The sequence below is a fragment of the Rana temporaria genome, chromosome 8, assembly GCF_905171775.1.
Source record: "Rana temporaria chromosome 8, aRanTem1.1, whole genome shotgun sequence".
NCBI lineage: Eukaryota > Metazoa > Chordata > Amphibia > Anura > Ranidae > Rana > Rana temporaria.
Window position 1 is genome coordinate 137,866,368 of NC_053496.1, and position 8,452 is coordinate 137,874,819.

General features: G+C 43.7%; 1 protein-coding gene across 2 annotated transcripts in view; it reads right to left on the reverse strand.

The window, feature by feature from the left end:
- The window catches only part of CALY (calcyon neuron specific vesicular protein), a 72,580-nt gene extending 64,942 nt beyond the window's left edge, over positions 1–7,638 (reverse strand). Inside the window, exon 1 of one of the 2 annotated variants that reach the window (XM_040320763.1) lies at positions 7,485–7,638. The gene's annotated coding sequence lies outside the window, so the exon portion shown is untranslated. Of the gene's footprint in view, positions 1–7,477 lie in introns of both variants that reach the window. The other variant, XM_040320762.1, reaches the window with a different exon arrangement.
- Between the last annotated feature and the right edge of the window lie 814 nt (positions 7,639–8,452).

The following is an 8,452-nucleotide window of genomic DNA, read 5'->3' on the forward strand; positions in this document are numbered from 1 at the left end:
TTCCAGGCCTTAGAGAGCTCTGTTGATCTTGGCATTAAAACATCACATACGTCAATAGCAAAGAGCCCTAGACCCTAAATATCTGAGGTCTGAATAAGAAAGGTTTCACCTGCATACGTCCTAAGGGTGTTGCAATCATTGGCACCTAATCTGGAACAGCCAGTTCTAATTTCACAAATTTGAGGTGATAGTAAATGCAGAGGTGTGCATACTTTTTCCATGTGACAAATCTGCATTTCACTCATTAAATAATACAAATAAATACACCATGCTAATTGCATGTCTCATTTGTGCAAGTATATTACCTTGATCTTATAGCACATTTTAAATCAGGATCCAATGTCTACCCATTTCAAATATGTTTATATATGTAAAAGTTGATAATTTGAATGTGGTATACTTACTTTTCACAGACTGCTACATTGCTTGCAATTGTCCATTTATTCACTAGCAATTGCTACATATTCACTTGCATGTAGTAGGGATGGATTGTGCAAATCTGGAGTATTAGACTACTATTTTTAATTGTTACTACATGCTAAACTCCATCATGCCATTTAACTTGCGATTGTTATCAGGGATGAGCTGGGTTTGGTTTGAACTACATCAGTTTGGTCGAACCAATAGGAAGCTGTCACATGTTGGTATCCCTGCCAGCCTGAACAGTGGTGACAGGGGCTTTCCCCGCCCTGCAAGCTTCATGTATGCAAAGGGGTGGGGATGTTTGTGATGTCATTGACCTAATATGTCCACATGACTATACTAGGTCAATGACATTGACCAGGGTCATCAGTTCAAATCCCAATCACGGCACTACCTTCTTGAAGTTTGCATGTTCTCCATGTGCCACACTCCAAAGACCTGCTACAATGTAAAGTAGAGAGTGTACAGCTTGTATAACAGTGTAAATTTTCTGTCCCCTCAAAATAACTCAACACGCAATCATTAATGTCTAAACCGCTGGAAACAAAAGTGAGTACACCCCTAAGTGAAAATGTCCAAATTGGGCCCAAAGTGTCAATATTTTGTGTGGTCACCTCTATTATCCAGTACTGCCTTAACCCTTTTGGGCATGGAGTTCACCAAAGCTTTACAGGTTGCCATTGAGTCCTCTTCCACTCCTCAATATCGACATCATGGAGCTGGTGGATGTTAGAGACCTTGCGCTCCTTGACCTTCTGTTTGAGGATGTCCCACAGATGCTCAACAGGGTTTAGGTCTGGAGACATGCTTGGCCAGTCCATCACCTTTACCCTCAGCTTCTTTAGCAAGGCAGTGGTCATCTTGGAGTTGTGTTTTGGGTCGTTATGTTGGAATACTGCCCTGCAGCCCAGTCTCTGAAGGGAGGGGATCATGCTCTGCTTCAGTATGTCACAGTACATGTTGGTATTCATGGTTCCCTCAATGAACTGTAGCTCCCCAGTGCCAGCAGCACCCATGCAGCCCCAGACCATGACACTCCCATCACCATGCTTGACTGTAGGCAAGACACACTTGTCTTTGTACTCCATACCTGGTTGCCACCACACACGTTTGACACCATCTGAACCAAATAAGTTTATCTTGGGCTCATCAGACCATAGGACATGGTTCCAGTAATGCATATCCTTAGTCTACTTGTTTTCAGCAAACTGTTTGCAGGCTTTCTTGTGCATTATCTTCAGAAGAGGCTTCTTTCTGGGAAGACAGCCATTCAGACCAATTTGATGCAATGTGCGGCATATGGTCTGAGCACAGACAGGCTGACCCCCCCACCCCTTCAACCTCTTCAGCAATGCTGGCAGCACTCATACATCTATTTCCCAAAGACAACCTCTGGATATGATGCTGAGCACGTGCACTCAACTTCTTTCTAAAGGTCAACCATGGTGAGGCCTGTTCTGCGTGGAACCTGTCCTGTTAAATTCGCTGTATGGTCTTGCCACTGTGCTTCAGCTCAGTTTCAGGTCTTGACGATCTTCTTATAGCCTAGGCCATATTTATATAGAGCAACAATTCTTTTTTTTTAGATCCTCAGAGAGTTATTTGCCATGAGGTGCCATGTTGAACTTCTAGTGACCAGTATGAGAGAGTGAGAGCAATAACGCCAAATTTAACACACCTGCTCCCCATTCACAGCTGAGACCTAGTAACACTAATGAGTCACATGGCACCAGCGAGGGAAAATGGCTAATTGGGCCCAATGAAAAAGGTATCATTAGCAGTAATCAGCGTGGAAAGTGGGGTCCCCCAGGGTTCTATGCTGGGAAAAATCCTATTTAATTTGTTCATAAACGACCTGGAGGATCGGACAAACAGTTCAATCTCTGTATTTGTGGACGATACTAAGCTAAGCAGGGCAATAACTTCTCTGCAGCATGTGGAATACTTGCAAAGAATATCTGAACAAATTAATGGGGTGGGCAACTACATGGCAAATGATGTTTAATTTGAAAAAATGTAAAATAATGCATTTTGATGGCAAAAATATGAATGCAATCTACTCACTGGGGGGGGGGGGGGGGGGGAGAGAACCTCTTGGGGAATCGAGGATGGAAAAGGACCTGGGGGGTCATAATAGATGATAGGCTCAGCAATGGTATGCAATGCCAAGCGGCTGCTAACAAAGCAAATATAATGTATTTATCGTACAGCACGGGACACAGAGCACCATAACTAAGTGGGTTATATGCCACCTTTAAGTGATTGGACACTGCCATGATCAAAGACAGGAAGTCCACCTCTATATAACCACTCCCATACAGGGAGTACCTCAGTGTTTTCGCCAGTGTCTAAGGTGTTGGTCACGGTTAATGATGTGTTGAGAAGAGCTCCGTAGGTGTTCCTGGATAGGATCAAGAAATAAAAGGCTAAAATGGATGTAACCCAAGCCTCAGAACAGAAAAACAAGGTTTTGCCTGTAATGCTTCTTGCTGAGAGCTGGGCCCTGGGATTCAGCGCCTTGGTCACATTCCTATACCACAGGTTTGCTCTGGCAGGGCGCTGTACTGGTCCAAGGGAGTGGACCCTATATGCAAAGTGGACCCGGTCCTTAAAAGTCTGTCATGACACTAACCCACCATGATGGGTGAAGATTGGATCTGCTGTGATTTTCCAGCAGTACCTTGTGGCGGTAATGGTAAATTAAGAAGATCCTGGAAAACTCCTATGGACTTCTTTAAAGCGGTAGCTCTCGGCTTCCTCCGCCGCCATACTCTGTAAGGGAATCATAATGTGAAGCGCTGCGGCTTCACTGCCCGGTTCCTTAGTGCGCATGCGCGAGTCGCGCTGTGCAGTTCCACTGGTTCCCGTTGTGTTTTGGGAGCCGAGTGTTTCCCAGAACACAATGGGGGGGTTGGGGTGATGCAGAGGGGCCGTTAGTGGTGCAAATACCTGTTTTATACAGGTATTTGCACCCCCTCCCCCCCTGAAAGGTGTCAAATGTGACACCGGAGGGGGGGAGGGTTCCGAAAAGCAGGGGATCACTTTTGGGTGAACCTCCGCTTTAATGAGTGGATAATTTCTTGCCTGATTTTACCACTAGAGGGTGTAAGTATACAACATACCTGGTGTCAACATTCCATACTTGCCTGTTTGGGGTGATGTGTCAGCAGCACTTGTGGTCTGTTCTGCCTCTCACTCTTGTCAGCCACCTCATTTGAAAATTCAGCCTCAGAAGAACCCTTCATAGCCTCACAGTCTCAAAGATTGTTAGTTCAATCACACACTGAGGCAGTCCATTTTGGATATAAGTTACCCTTGGCACAGACAGCTGAAGTTCCATTCTCTTCTTTGGATTCTCTGAAGCCTCCCCAAGGGTCGCATGCTTTTCAGGGTCGTCTTAATAGCATCATGGGCCCCTGGGCAAAGTAATGCTCTGGGGCCCCTACAATGGAGACAGTGCAGGTAAACAGACATCAAGTAGGTAGGAGGCAAAAAAGTGGAGCTTCCCCTTTTGTGGTGGAGCTCCGCATTAACTACATGAACAATCATTCTGTACAGCAAAGAAACTGGGAAAATACTACATACATAAAAGTAACAAAGCTGTCCTGTGCATATAATATATCTACAGCACGGTGCACCGCTGCCAGCCTGCCTCCCCTGTGTATCTATCACTCTCAGTGCCATTATGGGGCCCCCAATTTCGGGGCAGCGTGGGCTCAAGGGCCAGCAGTGCCCAGGTGTGCCCTCTCATTTAAACAGCCCTGCCTATGCCCCCATTGCTGGAACAGCTTATATATGCTGACTGGGATCATCCAGACAGGCATTTTATTCCTCCTAAGAGATTTTCTCAACCTTATCCTATGGGGGAGAAGTTCGCAAAAAAATGTAGTGTGCCAGCAGTGGACGCTGCCATCTCATCCCCGAATAAAAGTCTCACTTGCCCAGTAGACAATGTCCAGGTGTTTAAGGAGTCAGCTGATAAAAGACTGGAATCATTGCTTAAAGCCTCCTTTGCTGTGGCTGGTGCAGTAGCACAACCTGTGGTAGCAGCAATAGGCGTTTGTCAATCCCTTAAAGACAAAGTTAAGCAGGTTGTCAAAGGGGAAGAGGTCCCAGATCTAGCAGAGCTGCCAAGGGCCCTTTGTTTTTCCGATGACGCTATTAAGGATTCTATTCATCAGGCGTCACGCCTTGCCCTCCTGTTACACATGCGGAGGGTTCTGTGGCTTAAGCATTGGTCAGCTGAGTTGCCTTGTAAAAAGCTGTTGGCTGGGGTTCCCTTTTATGGGGAACGTTTGTTCGGGGATGATATGGATAAGTAAATCCAGAAGATTTCAGGTGGAAAGAGTACCCTTCTTCCAGTTAAAAGAAGGAGTAGGCGTCCTTCATTTAAATGTTCTGCCTCTCCATCACCCGGGCGACAGCCTCCAGGCAGTCGCGACGGCCTCCGCCGTCAGCTCCAAGAGGGAGGCCTCAAAACCAAGCTCAGGGCCAGAAAAAGCTCTGGGGGCAAAAATCTGCAAAGCAGAGCCCCAAGGCCTCCTTATGAAGGGGCAGGCTTCTGCAGTTTGCAGGAGCCTGACGGGAGGAAATTCAGGACAGATGGGTAATTTCCACAATATCTCTGGGATACAAGCTAGAGTTTTGGGAGTTTCCACCGTCTCACTTCCTAAGATCGAGCGTTCCCAAGGACCCAATAAAAACAGGGTCTTTATTGCAAGTGCTAGACTGGTTGTTGTCTCAAGGGGTGATCATAATGACCCCCCCAGAAGAGCAGGGCATGGGTTTTTATTCAAATCTATTCACAGTGCCAAAACAGAATGGAGATGTCAGACCCATTCTAGATCTCAAGGGTCTTAATCAGTTCCTAAACATCCACTCTTTTCGCATGAAGTAAATTCGGTCAGTAGTGTCCACCCTCCGGGTAGGAGAACTTCTAGCGTCAATAGACATCAAGGATGCATATTTACATATTTCAATTTTTCCCTATCTCAACCTCACCTACTATGTAACTATGTAAACGTGGACATTTTCATTTAGGGGTGTATTCACTTTTGTTGCCAGCTGTTTAGACATTAATGGATGTGTGTTAAGCTATTTTGAGGGGACAACAAATTTACACTGTTATGCCGCGTACACACGATCGGTCAAACCGATGAGAACGATCTGATGGACCGTTTTCATCGGACCAAACCGATCGTGTGTGGGCCCCATCGGTTATTTATCCATAGGTTAAAAAAAAGCAATCTTGTTTTAAATTTAACCGATGGATACCTAACCGATAGAAAAAAACAATCGTTTGTAGGCACGTCCACCGGTTAAAAATCCATGCATGCTCAGAATCAAGTCGACGCATGCGTGGAAGCATTGAACTTCGTTTTTTTTCAGCACGTCGTTGTGTTTTACGTCACCACGTTCTGACACGATCGGTTTTTTAACCGATGGTGTGTAGGCACGACTGACCATCAGTCAGCTTCATCGGTTAACCGATGAAAACAGTCCATCAGACCGTTTTCATCGGATGGACCGATCGTGTGTACAAGGCTTGAGAGCTGTACACTCACTACTTTACATTGTAGCAAAGTGTCATTTCTTCAGTGTTGTCACATGAAAAGATGTAATAAAATATTTACAAAAATGTGAGGGGTGTACTCACTTTTGTAAGCTACTGTATGTACAGTGCTGTGTGAATTATCAGCGCTATATAAGTACCTATAAGTACCTGTAATAAATAATAAAAGAAATATGGGCATCTTGGCAATATTAAGTCAATGAGATCTCATGCATGCCCATTCCTTTGTGCAAATTGGCAGCTGCAGGGCGACAAATGCCCCAGCCGCAGCTGACTGAGCCAGCAGGGATGCGATCATGTGATGGTGTTCTGCCAAACTGAACTTTGCCCAAACCCAATGCATCCCTGATTGCTGGGTGATCGTGAATGATGATCCCTCTAGCAAAAATCACTTGCAGTGTTTCAAACTTAAATATTGAACTGCATTAAGATGTTTTACAAAGTGTCAATACCTTCCCTATTTATTTCTCCCACAGGACAGGAGCTGACCGTATTGTGGTTTTAGGCAATACAATCCAGCGTTGAACATTGGCCTGCGCTCCTGGCAACTGAATCACAAAGCATCGACGGCTCTAAAAATTCCTAAGACAGGTTTGGAATTTGTTGCTTTATAGAATGCTTATAAAAATGCAAATTAGGGCCTGATATAAGCTGATGCCTCTTTTGTGATTTTAGAGAATGTTTAATGATGAAATACGATTAATATTACCTAAAAAGTAGCCAGACTACTGTGGTTTATAGGAGAACAAATCACAAAAAATAATAATTGAGTAGATTGAATTATATAAGCATTGCTGTAATCAGTATATAAAAGGTCTTAAAATAATCAGATTCATATCTATGACAATTCAAGGGTAAATTCAAAGAGCAATTCCATTTCACTGGAATCAGCCAATGCAATGGATCTGCGATGCTCCACACAGGGTTTAGGATGACATCATACGACATGCATCTCTTTAAATACTGCAGCTGTAGACTAACATCAAATGCAGTGAATAATTATGCTAAATATTTGTCTACATAGAGAGAAATCATCTATTAGGAATGTCTATAAACTGTCAAAATGCAAACATCAATCCAGGCACCTTACATAATACCCTGCGTTGGGTCTACAAGCGGGCTGATGCCATTCCAAAAACATTTTCTGATAGAAATGCAAAATACAAATTCCGCTTCATTCAATTTACATCATCTTAACAGCAAAGAAAAAAAGCAAGGATCACAACTATGAGCACAAGGGTGTCATGAATGAGGACAGATGATTCGCACCAGCTTTGTCCCTGTCCATCGCTCAGAAGGATATTTGTATGTATATTGTTTAACAAAGGCTTTCGTGGCTGGAGCACGCAATATAGAGAGGCAAACAGACAAAAATGCAGCAATCAATAAATATGAAATGCAGAAAAAAAAAAAAAAACACATTACACAGCATAGTAAAAGGTTAGAAATGAATAACAGCAACAAAGGATCAATTAGAATTACCTCTCACCCAAAGATGGTCACAGAGCAGATGTGTAGTATGAGGTGCTCCTGTTAGGATATATGTATAAATATATATATGTGTGTGTGTGTGTGAGTGTGTGTGTATGTGTGCGTCTCTCTCTTCGGAAGGAATCTGATGGAGCCCGGTTGCCAAGGTGACGTTTTCTCAGACTGTCTCCCAAAGGGTGGGCTTAGAGAAAGCAGTTTCAATAAGCCTGACAAAAGCAGCAAAGCCTGCAAGAATATCACTGGAACAAAATCATGGATAATCTAAGTATGCTGCAAATAGTGCAAAAAGAAAAAAAAGGTGCATCTGTTACAGTTACGTAAGACATTAGCAGATATCTGGTTAGAGAAGCAGAGCGAAGGATATATAATGTATACCTTGCTGGAAATTATAAAGATATAACGATTCACTAAGCACTTGAGTGAAAAAATTTAAGCGGTAATAAACCCAAAACCAAAAATGTAATATATAACAAGACTACAAGACTCTGGTCCGGCCGCGCCTAGAGTATGCTGTCCGGTTCTGGGCACCAGTCCTCAGGAAGGATGTACTGGAAATGGAGCGAGTACAAAGAAGGGCAACAAAGCTAATAAAGGGTCTGGAGGATATTAGTTATGAAGAAAGGTTGCGAGCGCTGAAGAGACGCTTGAGAGGGGATATGATTTAAATTTACAAATACCGTACTGGTGACCCCACAATAGGGATAAAACTGGAAGGGAGTTTAATAAGACACGTGGCCACTTATTAAAATTAGAAGAAAAGAGGTTTAACCTTATACTACATAGAGGGTTCTTTACTGTAAAGCCTCATACACACAATCAGATTATCCAATGACAGGCTGTATCCGACCGTTTGTACGCTCCATCGGACAATTTTTGTCTGATTTTCCGCGGACAAATGTGGGATTGCATGCTTTAAAATTGTCCGCCAACAAATATGTGTTGTCAGATTATCCGAGCGTGTGTACA